Source organism: Anomalospiza imberbis, chromosome 31 (genome assembly GCF_031753505.1).
Source record: "Anomalospiza imberbis isolate Cuckoo-Finch-1a 21T00152 chromosome 31, ASM3175350v1, whole genome shotgun sequence".
NCBI classification, from domain to species: Eukaryota; Metazoa; Chordata; class Aves; order Passeriformes; family Viduidae; genus Anomalospiza; species Anomalospiza imberbis.
Genome location: NC_089711.1, coordinates 239,287 through 256,513, shown reverse-complemented (window position 1 = coordinate 256,513; position 17,227 = coordinate 239,287). Strand labels below are relative to the sequence as shown.

At 52.1% G+C, this 17,227-nt stretch overlaps 1 protein-coding gene across 1 annotated transcript in view; it reads right to left on the bottom strand.

Moving 5' to 3' along the window:
• LOC137463885 (zinc finger protein 436-like) overlaps positions 1-17,227 on the bottom strand; it is a 307,021-nt gene that overhangs the window by 286,631 nt on the left and 3,163 nt on the right. The gene's annotated exons all lie outside the window — the stretch shown is intronic.

Genomic DNA, 17,227 nt, shown 5'->3' with positions numbered 1-17,227 from the left:
AGTGCCTCTATTGCTTCTATTTGGGCATTGACTGCACGTAAATGATGAAGAAAACGAAATTTACCAGATTTCTCTTTGATTACAAATATTGGAGTGTTCTATGGACTAGGAGAAGGTTTAATGTGCTCTTGATTTAATTGTTCACTAACTAGGGCATGTGCTTGTTGTAGGTTTTTTCTTTTTAGCGGCTACTGCTTGATCTATCCTGGATCATTCGATTTTTAGGTTAGGGCGACTGGGAAAGCTTAAGTCGTGACTGTTACTAAAAAAGATTTTTTGTTACAAGGTGAGCTTTTAATTGTATAAGAATATCTCGGCCAATTAATGCTTCAACTTTGTGCGGTAATGGCATAACAGTAACAAATTGTACACAAGTGTGACTACCCAGTAATAAACAAATTTTGTCTTTATTGTGGTAAACTGAAGTAGACTTTCTTACTTCTTTAACTTTAGCAATCATAGGATAAAGTGATTAAGAGGTAGGCTAACAGTCCTTGCTGATGATAGTGATGCTTGCTCTAGTATTGAGGCGTGCTATTACCTGTAGCTTTTGATGACTATTTTCTAAAATAACAGGAGCTTTGGGCCGCTCCTCCATGGGAAGACAAAGAAGTGCCATACTTCCTGTAGATCTAAATCTTGTCAGCCCCCATTGTTGATGTATGGTGGTTGAGGCAGCTTCTGTCAACTGTAAAGTAGGCAATAGTTGAGCGATTTTACTGCCCTTAGAAATAAATAAAGCAGGATAAAATGTTATAGCAATAATAAGAATTTCACTTGTAAAATTAGTATTAATAACACTAGGTAACACAAAAAGACCTTTTAAACTAGTAGATGATTGTCCTAAAAGAAGAGCACCACAAGGTTTATCTTTATGCATTACCGGTCCCTTGACCCCAGCCGGGATTTTTACAGGCTTTTGATCAATCAGGGTAATGCTTATTGTGGTTGCCAGGTCCAGGCCAAGGCTACCTCTTGTGGCTGGCTGGAGAGAGCTGGCTGGCTGCAGTTGTCTGGAGCATTCCATACGGGAGCCGCTGTTGGGATCTCCGCGCCGCGGCCCTTCGCGCTCCGATTCGCGTTTCTTGATCGCCTACAAACTTCAGTGGAATGGGAGTTCACAGAACATTTGTTACCCCATACTGTCCCTTCTCTGCAGTTGCGACAAAAATGTCCCATTTTCCCACACCGGTAACACTTTATACGAGGTTGTTGTTTAAACTTATTTGCTGATTGTAATGGAGTCAGAGCAGCAAAGGCTTGTGTTTGGGCTTGCACCAAATCTTTCCCTACATCCCTGAGTGCTTCTACTAACATTGCCTGCGGACCTGCAGGAATCCTCGACATTCTTTCTAGCATTTCCTCCACTGTTGCATCAATGCTCATTGTGTTAAGAATACTTCTAGTAGAGGTATTACAATTTTCTAAAACACACTGTCGTAATAGGGTTCTCTTCATAAAGTCCTGTACATTAGCCAAATTGATAGCTTCGGTCACCCGGTCCACAAAGGAAGTAAAAAGCTCATTTCTGCCTTGCTTAATAGACATAGAAGAAGGAGATACTGGGTTTGCCCTAACCTTGGAGATTGCTTCTCTAGTTAATTGTATGGTAGCTTTTCATACTTTAGCCCCTACTTGTGCCTGCATTTCAGTTGTAGTGAATTGCCCAACACTTATTAATTGTTCAACAGTTATCCCAAATAAGGGCTCATTCTGCTGTTGTGGAGTCTTTGCAAAATGATTACATAATTTATGCTAGTGGGCTTGCCACAGCATTAACTGAGGCTGTGTCATAATTATTCTTATGATACTTTTAATATCTTTTGGAAGAAGTAAACCTGAGCCCCAAATGGAATTAAGCATTTGCTTTGCAGGTTCCCCGTGTAGCCCACAGTCATTAACTGTGGCTCTCAATTGTGAAAGCAATTTCCAATCCACAGGATGATAACTGGTTGTTTCTCCCCCTCCTGCATTCGGTGTATAAGCAACAGGAAAAGCTTGGCAATTTATGTCAGTAACAGTAGAACACGTCATAATCTTTATTACTTATTGCTTCTTTTTGGATACTCAACCAATTCATTCTGTGTATTCCTGGTAAATTTTTAGGATGTTCTTGCTTAAAAGGATTACTAGCAGATGTCACTAAAACTCTTTTGTGGCTGTTCTGAACAGTTTCATCCTTCAGCTGCTTTCTTTTAGTCTGTGGAAGTCTTTCACCATTTATTACTGATTGTTCATTCCCGGGGAGGGGATCTGTGGCTGACTGAGCAGCATTAAAGGCAAGATTAAAAGCAGGGGGAGCAGTAGGTTGCTTATCACTCGATCTGCTCTTAATTTCAATAATATTTCTTACTGGAGGAATAGGATTGTAATCAACCTCTAAAGAATGCATTCCTGGTTTAACCCCTTCTAAAGTGGCAGTAGCAACAGCAGCAACTTTCTTTTCTGCTGGATACTTCTGCAAACAATTTATGACTGAGCGCCACGACCTCATTTGCTTTCGGGCAGCCTTATCATCATCAATCACCTTAAACTAAAGAATGTTCTCTAATTCACGCCACTCTTTCTCATCAAAGAGATCCCCCGAGGCTTTAAATAAGCCTTGAGCCCGACCACCATAGGTGTACAAAGCTGGCGGATCTTTATCTAAATCTATGTCAGCTAAATCACTTCGCTTTCCATAATCTGACCCTTAAGTGCAGCCTTTGTACCTTGCAAGCCGGCAGCTCTTCCCCAGATGGCGCGTCTTGTCCTTGTACAACTCATATCTCAAGGATATGCTGCTTTTTTGCTATCTGTACATGCACAGTGTACTGTTCCTAGGCTAGGCACAGTGCTGTTTCCCAGACCCAGACACAATGCTGTTCCCAGGCCAGAGCTCCTCCCAGACACAATGCTGTTCCCAGGCCAGTTTCCCGGGCACAGAGCTCCTCCCGGGCACAGAGCTCAGGTCTGGAGTTTCAAACAGAGGATTGCTGGAACAATTGTTCCATCAATCCATGACCCTGTTCCTGCAGCCATTCCCCAACACCTGGTGAAGCTGTGACAGCTCCTGCTGAAGGTGTGTCCTCCTCTGCTGAAGATGTGACAGCTCCTGTACCCATCTACAATGTGCTAAAAATTGTAAAACCTAAACTTCTCACCCATGTGACATATTAAACTACTCTCTACAATCCCTAAAATCCCTAAATGCTCGTTGTCCCGGGGGGATGCTGTGTGGGTGTTCTCCTTCCTCAGCCCCGAGGATGCCTGCCCCATGGGATGCTCTGGCGGGGTCCTCCCCCCTCTCCCCAGGGCATTCCCTGCTGCCGTCCATGGCCAGAGGTGGCTCCGGGGCGCTCCCGGGGCTCTGCCGCCGCCACCGCCGCCTCTCCCATCGCCGGGCCCGCACTGAGCCCTGTGTGCCAGCACACGCCTTTTATAGTCCGGGCAAGCCCCGCCCTCCCGCCGACAGCCAATGGGAGTGCAGTGATGTCATAGTGGCGAGGGGCTGAGTGTCACAGCCGCTTGTGATGTCACAATGAAGGGGTGGGGCCAGAATGAGAGTGCGATCTGATTGGTCAATGCAGAAGGTTTTCCTGCACTGATTGTTCCAGGCGCTGATTGGTTGGATTGACGCTGGGGGGCGGGGCAAGGCGGGGAGTGGGCGTGGCTCACATGGGGGGAGTCCCAGCCCCATTCTGGGGATCCCAGGCCCATAGGGAGGGGTCTCTGGGGGTCCCTGTCCCATTTCTGGGGGTTGTAGGTTCATGGAGATGGGTCTGTGGTGGTTCCAGTCCCATGGGGATGGGTCTCTGGGGCTACCAGCACCATTTTGGGGGGTTTTAGGTTAATGGGGAGGTTTCTCTGGAGGTCCTAGCCCCATTTCTGGGGTGGCCAGTCCATAGGGAGTGGTCTTCTGGGGGTCCCTAGACTATGGGGAAGGGTCTGTGTGGTCCCAGTCCCACTTTTGAGGGGGAACTTTGTGATTTGTGTGGGTGGCGAGCGACTTGTGGGGACAGCAAAGATCAGCCACAGAATTTAATAAGATTTTTTGCCAATTTTACTTTGGAAAACACCTTACCTTTGGAGGATGCTCCGGTGGGGGTCCGTGCTCCTTCCGCCTGATCCCGGCACTGTCTTCTTCGTTGCTCGGGGGGATGCTCTGCTGGTGTCCTCCCTCCTCACCCCGGGGCATTCCCCGCCGCTGGCCGCCGTCCATGGCCAGAGGTGGCTCCAGGGCGCTCCAAGTTGCTGAGGATGTCAGCAGCCCCCACTGAGGCCATCCCTGCCCAGAGACCGTGGGGAATGGGCAGACAAGGAGAGCGTCCCTGGGGCTGGGGCAGCAGAACTCAGAGGCACCAGCGGCTCCAGCTGGGAAACGGAGTGTGGAATGTGGCTGTGAAAGCCCTGCCTGGGCTGTGCCAAGCAGGACACACAAGCCCTGACCCCCATCCCCCAGACAACTCCCTCAAGGAGACATTTAAGAGGAATTACAATTCTTTGTGTCCTCTGAGTTGGATGCACTGGAGAAATACCAACAAGAGATTCTCAGGAGCTCCAAACAACAAAACAGCCTTTACTGGCAACTTTAGAAAATCAGGGAAACTTTGGTAAAAGGTTTAGCATGACATTCAATCAACAAAAACACTTCTCAAAGCATTACCTTGGCCCATTCAACTTCACAGACTATTAGCTGATTCAATTTTAAGATAATCAACATTTGCACGAGGACAGAAATAGAAGAAATAGACACAGAAAGAGAGAAAGACAAAACATATACAGTGAAGCACACAGACAGCTACCAACTCCTGGATTCCAGTGGTTCTCAAAAAAATAGAAATTCCAAGGGGAGTTAGGGTCAAATGTGTGCTTGCCTTGTGGTCAGCCATAAATACCCCTTGGTGTTCCTGGGCCCTTCCCCCAGGTGGGACTTGGGGTCATTTGGTCACTCAGGAGCTGGGCTGGGGGCTCCAGAGCTGGCTGTGGAGCATTGCCTGTGCTGTGCCAGGGACTGGCAGACACTGCTGGGCTGGGATAGAGGCTCTGGGGGGATTGGGGTTCCAGGGCAGGGCAGGGCTGGGGTTCCAGGGCAGGGCAAGGCTGGACCTGCCCCTTCCTCCCCACACATGAAATGTTTCCAGCCAACAATCTCCTCCAGTCTGTCACAACAGGCAATGTTGGAGGTGAAATCTTGGGATTTCTGGCCATGGGCACCTGGACAAAAGGACAGTTCTTTTCCATAGGAAGGAAAGCCCCAATTCTTAGCTCATTTCTCGTTTGATTGCCTGGATTTTGTTTGGTTTTGTTGTTGCTTTGTTTCCTTGGTGTGCCTGCAGTGTCCAGTCAGGAGCAGAGGGACTCTTGCCAAGGAACTTTGTGGTGCTGTTGCTTAATATTAAATCTGGTTTTTGCTGATCCCTTGCTGGGGATTTTTTCAGCGCTCTCAAGCCCTCATTGGTAACAGGGTGAAGGAGCCCTGGGCCAGGCTCTGGCCCTGGGGGACACGGGGATGCTGCCGGGGGTCCCTTTCCCCCTGTACCACCCCCTATGGCCCCGGTCCCCCATCCCCGTGTCAGGCTCTGGGGTCGATCTCGTGGAACATCCTCTGGGGGAGGCTCTTGGATGGCACAGCCACCTTTGTGATGTTATGCAGCCATGCTGTGGTGTCACAGCCTGCTCTGTGATTTCACAGTCAGCTCTGTGATGTCACAACCCACTCTGTATTGTCTCAGCCTTCTCTGTGACATCACACAGCTGCTCTGTGATGTCACAGAGCCCTTTTCTATGATGGCAGAGTCTTCTCTGTGACCTCACAGCCCGTTCTGTGATGTCACACTGCCAGCCTGTAATGTCACAGCTGACTTTGTGACATCACAACCTCCTCTGTGATGTCACATAATAAACCAGGGATGTCACAGCCAACTATATGTTGTCACAACCTGGTCTGTGATGTCACACAATCACAGAATTGCTGGGTTGGATGAGACCTTTAAGGTCATCAAGTCCAACCCATGCCCTAACACCACCTCAGCTAAACCATGGCACTGAGTGCCACATCCAGTCTTTTTTTAAACACATCCCAGGATGGTGACTCCACCACCTCCCTGGACAGACAATTCCAGGAATTTATCACCCTTTCCATAAAAAAAAAAATTCCTAATATCCAACCAAAATTCCCCTCGGTGCAGATTAAGACACTGTCCTCTGGTTCTGTCACTTGCTGTGAGGAAAAAGAGACCGACCCCCACCTGACTGCCACCACCTTTCAGGGAGTGTAGAGAGTGATAAGGTCACCTCTGAATCTTCTCCAAGATAAACAACTCCAGCTCCCTCAAACGTTCCTCACAGGGCTTGTGTTCCAGACCCCTCACCAGCCTTGTTGCCCTCCTCTGGACATGCTCCAGCCCCTCCATGTCCTTCCCAAATTGGGGAGCCCAGAACTGGACACAGCACTCGAGGTACGGTGCCAGTACAGGGGAAGAATGCCAAGTACACCAGTGCCAAGTACAGGGGAAGAATGACCTCCCTGCTCCTGTTGGCCACACCATTCCTGATCCAGCCCAGGTGCCATTGGCCTTCTTGGCCACCTGGGCACACTGCTGGCTCATGTCCAGCCTGCTGTCGACCAGTGCCCCCAGGTCCATTTCTGCCTGGGCACTGTCCATCCATGCCGTCCCCAGCCTAGAGCTGTGCAGGGGGTTATTGTGGCCAAAATGCAGAACTGGGCACTTGGGCTGATTAAACTTCATCTTATTGGACTCTGCCCATCCCTCCAACTGTTCCAGGTGTCCCTGCAGAGCCCTCCTACCTTCCAACAGATGGACACACTCTGCCAGCTTAGTGTCATCTGCAGATTTACTAATGAAGGACTCAATCCCCTCATCCATGTGGTCAATAAAAATATTGAACAGAGCTGGCCCAGCACAGAGCCCTGAGGGACAGCACTGGTGACTGTCCCCAGCTGGATGCAGCACCGCTCACCACCACTCTCTGGGCCGGCCATCCAGCCAGTTCTGAACCCAGCACAGAGTGCTCCTGTCCCAGCCGTGGGCTGCAGCTTTTCCAAGAGTGTGCTGTGGGAGACAGTGTCAAAGGCCTTGCTGGAGTCCAAATAGACACATCCACAGCCTTTCCTGCATCCACCAGGAGGGTCACCTGGTCATGAAAGGAGACCAGGTTGGTCAAACACGACCTAGCCCTCCTAAACCCCTGCTGGCTGGGTCTGACACCCTGGCCGTCCTGGAAGTGCTGTGTGATGGCACTCAGTGTGAACTGTTCCATGACCTTACCGGGTACTGAGGTCAGGCTGACTGGCCTGGAATTACCAGGATCCTCCTTCCCACCCTTGCTGTGAATGGGCATCACATTGGCCAGCTTCCAGTCATATGGAACCTCCCCAGTGAGCCAGGACTGCTGGTAAATGATGGAGAGCGGCTCTGCAAGCTCATCTGCCAGTTCCCTATCACCCTGGGGTGGATCCCATCTGGTCCCATGGATTTATGAACATCACAGCAGCTCAGCAGTTCTCTGATGGCCTCCTCTTGGATAACAATGGTTCACTCTGCTCCCTGACACCATCTGCCAACCCAGGAGATTTGTCCTGGTGGCAAATCGTCTTCTCACTAAAAACTGAGGCTAAAAATGGCGTTAAGCACCTCTGCCTTTATCTCATCTGCAGTTATTAAATTCCCTTCCACATCTAATAAAGAACAAAGGTTGGTCTTACCCTTCCTTTTACCATTGATATATTTGTAAAAACATTTTTTATTATCCTTTACAAAAGCTGCCATTTTAAGTTCAAACTGAGCTTTTAGCCTCCCTAATTTCTTCCCTTCATGCCCTAGCAAGTCCTTTAAATACTACCTGAGAGACCTGACCCACCTTCCAAAGATGATACATCCTCCTTTTATTCCTAAGTTCCTTCAAAACTTCCTTGCCCATCCAGGCTGGACGTTTGTCTCGTCGACTCGTCTTTCGGCCCACAGGGACAGTCTGTTCCTGTGCCCTCGAGATCTCTGTTTTGAAGCATGCCCACCATCCTGAACTCCCTTGTTTTTAAGGGCTGCTTCCCAAGGAATTCTCTGAATAAGTCTCCTAAGTAGGCCAACGTCTGCCCTCCAAAGTCCAATGTAAAAGTCTTATTAGTGTTCCTCGTGACTTCACCAAATATTGAGAACGCTATAATTTCATGATCACTGTGCCCCAAGTGACCTCAAACCAGCACATCTCCCACCAGCCCATCTCTATTTACAAACAACAGATCCAACATAGTCCCTCTCCTGGTGGGCTCACTTACCAGCTGCAACAAAAATTTGTCCTCCATACACTCTAAAAATTTCCTGGACTGCCTCTTTTCTGCTGTATTAAGTTCCCAGCAGATCTCCAGCAGATTGAAGTCACCTACTTCAAGAACAAGGGCTTCCTACTTGAAGAACAAGGGCTGATGATCCAGAAATATTCTCTAGCTGCTTGAAAAATAACCTGTCCACCACTTCTTCCCGGTTGGGTGGATGATAACAGACTCCCAGTAGGATGTCAGCCTTGTTGGCCTTCCCTTAAATCTTACCCATAGACATTCAACTCCATCTTCATAAGTTTCAATACTTATGGTGTCAAAAGCCCCCCTAATGTAAAGGGGCCACCCCTCCACCTCTTCTCCCTTTCCTGTCTCTCCTGAAGAGCTTGCAGCCATCCAGTGCAGCGCTCCAGCCATGTGAGTCGTCCCACCCTGTTTCTGTGATGGCAATTACATCACAGCTCTGCTGCTGCACCATGGCCTCCAGCTCTTCTTGTTTGTTACCCATGCTGTGTGCATTGGTGTACATGCACCTCAGCTGGGCTGCTGATTTCACCCCTAGCTCAGGCTTACCACCCACGAGCCTGCTTCCAGACAAACCAGCTACATCTCCCTTCCCCTTCAGACCTAGTTTAAAGCCCTCTCAACAAGTTCTGCCCGTTCATGAGCTAAAATTCTCCTGCCCTTCACAGAAAGATGGAGCCCGTCTGGTCCAAGCAGGTCCGGTGCTGTAAAAGTTGCCCCATGATTAAAGAATCCCAAATTTTGTCGATGACACCAACCCTTGAGCCACTCATTGATAATGTGAGCTCTCCTATTGCTTTCAGCGTTTTTCTCAGACTCCAAAGGGACTGAGGAAAAAACTGTCTGTGCCCCTGTCCTATTAACCACCTGACCCAATGCCCTAAAGTCCCTTTTAATTGCCCCGACACTTCTCTTTTCAATCTCATCACTGCCAGCCTGGGGTATCAGCAGTGGGCAATAATCAGAGGGCTGAATCAGCCCAGGCAGTGTGTCAGTGATATCCCGTACCCAGGCCCCAGGGAGGCAGCAGACCTCTCTGTGGGGTGGCTCTGGTCGAAATATGGGGCCCTCTGTTCCCCTCAGGAGGGAGTCACACACCACGATTACCCTTCTTTCCTTTTTGATGTTAGAGGTGCTGATCTGTCTCACAGATGAATCATAATTGGGAGGCTCACTGGGCAGATAATTTTCTTCTAAACCATCTGGCCGACTCTCCAGATCCAGGGGATCATACAGAATCTGAAGTGGCACCTGGCTTGGGAGAGGGGGTTGGGAGGGATTTTTATTATTACCTCCTCAAGTAGGTACCCACTCCCACTCCCTTCATCAGCCAGGTGTCCTTCTATAGCCTGACAGTGGGAGGTGTGGGAAACAGCGGGAAGCAAGGAGAGCATTGCTGCACTGCCAGACCTCATGGAACCAAGGATCCATTGTGACACTGCAGGGGCCTGGGGCACCACGGTGCCATTGTGACACTGCAGGGCACAAGGATCCAAGGGACTTGGTGACACCAAGGGGTCCCATGGAACCAAAGGGACATTGCGACACTGGGAGGCCTCAGGGAATCATGGACACCATTGGGATACTCTGGAGCCTCATGGAACCATGGTGACACCAAGTTGTCTGGGGGTGTTGATCTGCTGGAAGGCAGGAGGGCTCTGCACAGGGCCCTGGACAGGCTGGATCCAGGGCCCAAACCCAACAAGGTGAGGTTTAACAAGTCCAAGTGCTGGGTCCTGCACTTTGGCCACAACAACCCCTGCAGCGCTACAGGCTGGGGACAGAGTGGCTGGACAGCAGCCAGGCAGAAAGGGACCTGCAGGGACTGATGGACAGCAGGCTGGACATGAGCCAGCCGTGTGCCCAGGTGGCCCAGAAGGCCAGTGGCTCCTGGCCTGGACCAGGAACAGTGTGGCCAGCAGGAGCAGGGCAGTGATTCTTCCCCTGTGCTGGGCACTGGTTGGGCAGCACCTCGAGTGCTGTGTCCAGTTCTGAGCCCCCCAATTTAGGAAGGACCTGGAGGGGCTGAAGTGTGTCCAGAGAAGGGCAACAAGGCTGGTGAGGGGTCTGGAGCACAAGTCCTGTGAGAAGTGGCTGAGGGTGCTGGGGTATTTTATCCAGGAAAAGAGGAGGCTCAGGGGAGACAAGGCGGTGTCAGGGCACAGGTTGGACTTGATGATCTCCAAGGTCTTTTCCAGCCTTGCTGATTCTGTGATTCTGTGAAACCACCCTGGGAGCAGTTGCAGGAGGAGCCCTGGGCCTCCTCTTCAGAAGCTCCAGCAGCCCAGGTCCCTCAGCTTCTCCTCACAGCCCCAAAGCCCATCCTGTCAGTCCTGCAGAGCCTCTGCAGCCCCTCCTCACTGCCCAGAACAGGCAGCCCCACAGCCAGACACAGCAGCCCAGATGTGCCCCCCTGGCCTGGGGTGCCTCTGGCAAGGGAGCAGCACGAGGCACTGCAGGAACCTGCAGACAATTCCTGCAGCACTTGTGGGATGATCCTGCTCCCCAAGGGACGTTCCCATGGTGCCAAGTCAGGAACTGCAACGGGGAGTGGGGCCAGAGAGGAGAGGGCAAACAGGGATGGGCTGTTTGCAGGGGAGGGAACAGGGGTGGGCAAGAGGAAGAAATCTGGACCAGGGAAGAGTAAAGAAAGCAAAGGAGAAGCCAAGAAACTGATCAGGGCAGTTTGGGGGTGGCTGCCAGGCAGTGCTGGCTCTGAGCAACAGCGTCTGCAGTGGCACAGGAAACTCCCAGCTGATGGGAACAAACTTTGTGGCTGGCTGCAGAGGCCAGGACAAAGCTGAGTGGTTTCCTTGGCGTCCCCCAGCCCTTCCTGGCCCCAGGGGCTGCTGGCATTTGTGCTCGCTCAGGTTCATGTCCCCACAGCAGCAGCATGGGGGTGCTCCTGCCTGCTGTGTGCAATGCAAACAGGGGCTCCTGAGCCGGTGCTGCCGTGGCTGTGCCTGCAAGGATGGGGCACCTGTGTGAGCTGGGGGAGAGGCCAGAGAGGCCCCCCTGCAGAGGGGGGATGTTGTTGGCAGCTCCATGAGGACGCTCTGGGACGCTGCCCTGGGCTGTCCAGCGCACTGGGGATGGATCAGCCCCTGCTCTGCTGCTCCTTCCCGTCTCCCCCAGGGCCCTTGCAGAGCACCAGCCATGCTGTCTGCCCCCAGCCTGCCCACGGCCAGCCTGGGGCTGCTCATGGGGGTTTTCTGTGCTGAGCATTGGCCTGGCCGTGTTCTTGAGAGAGCCTGGGCAAGGAGCCTGGAGCCCCCAGGCCCTGGCCTGAGGCGTCAGCGCTGCCCCAGCAGTGCCCATGGGCTGTCCCTGCTGCAGCCCCGGCACTGCCACCCCCAGGACTGTGCCCAGCCCCGAGAGCACTCAGGCCCTGCAGCAACACCAGGGCCACCAGGGCAGCGGGGCAGGGCCACGGGAGCAGCACTGGCAACACCAAGTGCTGCTGCTGCTGGGCACAGCTGCTGTGCCAGCACTGATCTGCCCCCTGCTCTGCACACAGACATTGCTGCTGCAGCTCCAGGGAAGGCAACAAAAGGGCATCTCTGCAGAAAACTCTGCTGGGACATCCTTTAGTTTGTTAAAAGCCACTGAGAGTGCAGCCCCTCACTGACACAGTCTGTGGCCACAGGGAAGGGCGAGAGAAACAAAATGAGAAATGGCACAAAGAATGGCTTTTCTTTGTGGACAAGATTTGAAAAGTAAAACAAGGAAAAGGATCTCCAAAAGGAAAGCAACAAGAAGTCTCAAAGATGGCTTCTATTACAAGTGATTTGCAGGAAGTGGCCAGCAGTTTAATGCTTCCAAAACCATCCAGTCATCAGTGTCCACAGTGCAGCCGTGAGCTCCTGGTTCCTCAGGCTGTAGATGAGGGGGTTCAGGGCTGGAGGCACCACCGAGTACAGAACTGACAGGGCCAGATCCAGGCATGGGGAGGAGATGGAGGGGGGCTTCAGGTGAGCAAATGTTGCAGTGCTGAGGAACAGAGAGACCACGGCCAGGTGAGGGAGGCAGGTGGAAAAGGCTTTGTGCCATCCCTGCTCAGAGGGGATCCTCAGCATGGCCCTGGAGATCTGCACATAGGAGAAAACAATGAACACAAAACAACCAAATAACAGAAAAGCACTACCCATAACAAGTCCACGTTCCCTAATGTAGGAAACTGAGCAGGAGAGCTTGAGGATCTGGGGGATTTCACAGAAGAACTGGCCCAGGGCATTGCCATGGCACAGGGGCAGGGAAAATGTATTGGCTGTGACCAGCAGTGAATAGAGAAAGGCACTGGCCCAGGCAGCTGCTGCCATGTGGGCACAAGCTCTGCTGCCCAGGAGGGTCCCGTAGTGCAGGGGATTGCAGATGGACACACAGCAGTCACAGCACATGATGGTGAGCAGGAAATATTCTGCTGAGAGGAAGAACAGAAAGAAGAGCTGAGCAGCACATCCTGAGCAGGAGATGGTGCTGGTGTCCCAGAGGAATTGCGCATGGCTTTGGGGACAGCGGTGCAGATGGAGCCCAGGTCGCTGTGGGCCGGGCTGGGCAGGAAGAAGAACATGGGTGTGTACAGGTGGTGGCCGCAGGCTACGGCGCTGATGATGAGGCCGTTGCCCAGGAGGGCAGCCAGGGAGATGCCCAGCAAGAGGCAGAAGTGCAGGAGCTGCAGCTGCCGCGTGTGGGCCAGTGCCAGCAGGAGGAAGTGGCTGATGGAGCTGCTGTTGTACATTTGTGGTGCCTTGGCATCGGGATCTGCAAAAAAAGTGATCATGGAATAGCTGGGTTTGGAGAGGACTTCAAATATCCCAGCACAGCCTGGGGGCACCTTCCCCCCAGTGCCTGCCCAGGCTCTGCTGCCTGGAGCTGGCCCTGCCAGCAGCTGCTTCCCTGTGCCCAGGGCTGGGCCCTGCCAGTGCTGCCAGAGCCCAGCCCAGCCCTGGGGGCTCAGCTCTGCCCTGCAGACCCCTCCCAGCTCTGGCTCTGCAGGCTCTGATGGCAACACCAGAACAACCCTGAGGAGGCTGGAAAAGCGACACTGATGCTGCCTGTGAGGGGCCCTGAGCTGATTTCTGTCCCTGCCTGGTTTATTCAGATCTGAGAGAATTTTTTTCTATTTTTCTCAGCCTGAACTGAGAGATGAATATCTATGTGCAATTTCCCATCCAGGCAACCCAGAGCAATAAATTAAAAAAACAGGATTTTCCCTTTTATGCAGCCCTTGACTTCCTGTGCTCCTGGTATAATCTGCTTGGAAATGTTGTGGAGTTCAATGCCATGCTGGGAGCAGTCCTGAACAATGCAGCATTGTGACTGGGAACACAGCCTGCACACCATCCCCAGTAATTCCCCCTAAACTCCAAACAAAATCCCCCAAAGCCCAAAAATCACCCAAAGCCCCCCAGAACCCCCCAGACTCACTGGGGGCCGTCCTGCGTATGTCCCGATGGTGTCAGGGTACACTGCGCTCCAGTGCCAGCTAAGGTTTCACATTTCTGTGGCTCTGATGTGCCAGGCCATCGGATCCACACTGACCAAAGATCCGGTTTTCCCGGGCTTCTCCCTGGCTCGAGGCAGGGCCCCTCTAGCCCTGGTTATCCTTTCTTCCCTGGGCATTCATACTAGAGGCTCCTTCAAGGGGATCTGACAGATCATACCCGGCAGCTCGGTCACGGGAGGCTGAGGCTACCTTCACCTTACTGTAATCCTCTCGGTCAGTGTTTCCCTCCTTGCGGAGACACAGCCATGCTGCCAGGACAGCAGTGAGTTAATGAACTTTGGACCTGATTGGCATAACAGATTTGATATTCAGAATGCCTTGGCAAGAACAAACAGAGCTTTGAAGACTGCAAGAAGACTGAATCAAGAAAGAAGATTGAATCGACTTCTATGAGCAAGACATGTTGCAAAATGGATAAGTTTGTTTGTGATGATTAACCCAATCATTGTAGTAAAAATATACTAGTCCTCCTAGAATTGGGTATAAGCATGTGTAGCCCATGTGAAAAACACGTTCACTCTCGTGTGAAAATGTAAAAAGTTTAATAAAGGACAATGGGAGACAAGGACCATGGAGCAAAGGTTATTTATGGCCGGGTGCATCTTGGCACTCAGCCTAGACCACCCTGTTACCTTCGGGGATCCCCCTTAAATACCTTTTCCCTTACACCAGCCTGTTGCATATTCATAGCCCCTTATGCATACCCATCAACGAGTTTACATTTTCCAGGAGCTATTTCACATGGCCCCTCCTTGGGTCTCCCTTTTCAGAGCATGCGTGTTCCTTGGCTGGGGTTTGGCTCCTTCTCTTTATCACTTCCAGTTCGGGCCTTGGTCCGCACTGCCTTCAGACGGTGAGTGCTGATGGTTGGCAGATCTGTACAGGTGTGCTCATCCTGTGTTCATTGGATGTTATCCCATCCAAGCAGGCATTTTAACACAGGCATACTTCTATCAGCTATTTAGCTACTGTATCTAAGTTCAATTAACAACAGAAATAAAAATGATATCTTTGGAACAAAGGTATTTGAACATCACACATATAAAATCCATTTTAATATTTGCAAAAAGCCAATATTATAATATGTGTCTATACCAGGGTGAAGGAGCCCTTGCCCAGGCTCTGGCCCTGGGGGACATGGTGACGCTGCCGGGGGGTCCCTGTCCCCCTGTCCCACCCCCAACGGCCCCGACCTCGTCCCCGTGTCAGGCTCTGGGGTCGATCTCGTGGAACATCCTCTGGGGGAGGCTGCGGCACTGGGGGCCAGTGGACCCGGGGGGACAAGGGCACCCGCTGTGCACGAGCAGCGTTGGACTTCTCTGGGGCAACTGTGAGGGGGGCAGGGGCGGAGTGACCTCCCCAGTGACCTCACACAGCCCCTGTGATGTCACACAGCCCCTGTGATGTCACACAGCTCCTGTGATGTCACAGCCGCTGTGACACAGCCCCCTCTGGGACATCCCACAGCCCCTGCCGGTGCTGAGCCCCTGTGAGCTCGGTCTGTGCCCTGCTCGTGTCCCTGGGGTGCCCTGGCAGTGCCCCAGCCCTGCTGGGCTGTGCACAGGAGCTGCCCCTGGCCAGAGCTGTCCCTCTGCAGCGCTGCCCTTGCCAGGAGCTGCCTCTGGGCCAGGAGCCCGGCCCAGCTCAGCAGCACAGACACAGCACCAGGACTTTAATGACCTCTGGGGCCGTGGTGCTGTTTGCATCAGACTCAGTCCCTCAGAGTGTGCTCAAAACACTTCTCAGGAACTCAAAGTGAGATTAAAATACTGAAGTTTCTTGTACTGTAAATAGATCCCTGTGAGGGACACAACTGAGAAAGTGTCCCCAGGTTCCAGCTAGAGCAGAACACTCGGGGCACTGATGACAGGTGGGGACAAGCAAGGGAAAGGTGTCTCTGGTGCTGAGCAAACCTGGATGTGTTTCAGGAATGCAAAGGGCCAAGGCTGAGCCCCAGCCCCTGGCAAGGCAGATCCTGTCCCTCCCTCGTTGCTCAGGGCTCTTCCCGGGATGGGCACTGGGATGAGGGGATGTGCAATGCCAAGGGCAGGACCATGGGGCGGCCCCTGCCAGGCTGCTGAGCAGGGACAAGGAGGCAATGAGGCCCCAGGGCTGCAAGGGTCACTTGTCCCCTCGTGGCCTCAGGCCCAGGGCCAGCAGCCACGGCCAAAGTGCTGCACAGGTTGGCTCTGTCAGGGCCTTGCAGCTGCTGCACATCCCTGTGCCCTGTGCAGCCCAGGCTGTCCTGCGGTGTCCCTGCCCTGGCCTCTGTCCCTGCAGGCTGTCGTCATCCCCCGGCTGCCCCACCTCGCTGGCCCCTTCCTTGGCTGACAGCTCTGCCTCCTGCCTGCCCCTGCCTGGCCACACAAAGCCTTGGGCTGCTCCAGGCTCCTTCTGGGGACGTGTTGCTCCACAGCCCTGCCCTGGGAGGGAAATTCCTTTCTCCTGGTGCCCAGTCTGGGCCTCCCCAGCTGCCCTTGGCATTAATTCTTTCTTTCTCAGCCTGTTTTCCACTATGTCAAAAGGATCCACCATCTCTGAAACTGCTCTTTAAACACTCTCGTGGCTCTCCTCCACTGTCCTCAGTCTCCACCCCACTGAGCACAGAGCTCCTTTGTCCCTGTACAGTGGTCCTGTGCCCGAGGCCTCCAAACACCACCTTGGGAGATCTCTGGGCCCTCTCCGAGGTGTTTGCAATTGAAAACATTCAGCCCATAGTCTCAGAAAATCACCAGAGGACAGGGCCGGCCTGACCTGTCTGCCCTGGCTACTTTTGTTTGGAGTAATCCTTGGATATATGGAATTTGGGAGGTGTAGTGGTTTTGGTTTGCCAGTTTAAGATTTCCCCAATTTTGAGATTTTCCTGGCCAACGCACCAAAGAATGTGGCGGGTTTGGTGTTGGCCAATCACCAGTACACTCACTTCTTGCTGTGAGACAGGATTAGGAGAAAGGCAAAGCAGGCTCAAAACTTTAAAAGGGTGTAAAGAAAATTTTATTTAAAGTAACTAAAAGAAAAAAAGTAAGAATCAAAACAAACCCTTCAGAACACTTCTCCTCCCCCACTTCTTATCTCCCACTGACAATGTAAAGAAACCAAACCTAAGATTTCCAGTCAGTTTACCACCTCTAAAATGGCCTTCCTTCAGTTCACTGAGGGAGAGAAGTCCCTCTTGTTGAGGTTATGGAGACTTCTCCACAAGAGGAAAAAACAGTTCTCTCGTGGCTCTCAGTTTCGTCACAAAGAGCAGCTGCCTGGGGAACCCTGCCATCGTGAAATCCTTCCCATTTCCACAAGCCTTCTCACAGCTTGTCGATGGGCCATGTCCACTTATGGGGTATTGTTTTAAAGATGAGCTGTTCAAAGGCAGAAGTTCTCATTATCTATCTCTAAAATCCTCTTCATCCCTGGGAACAGAA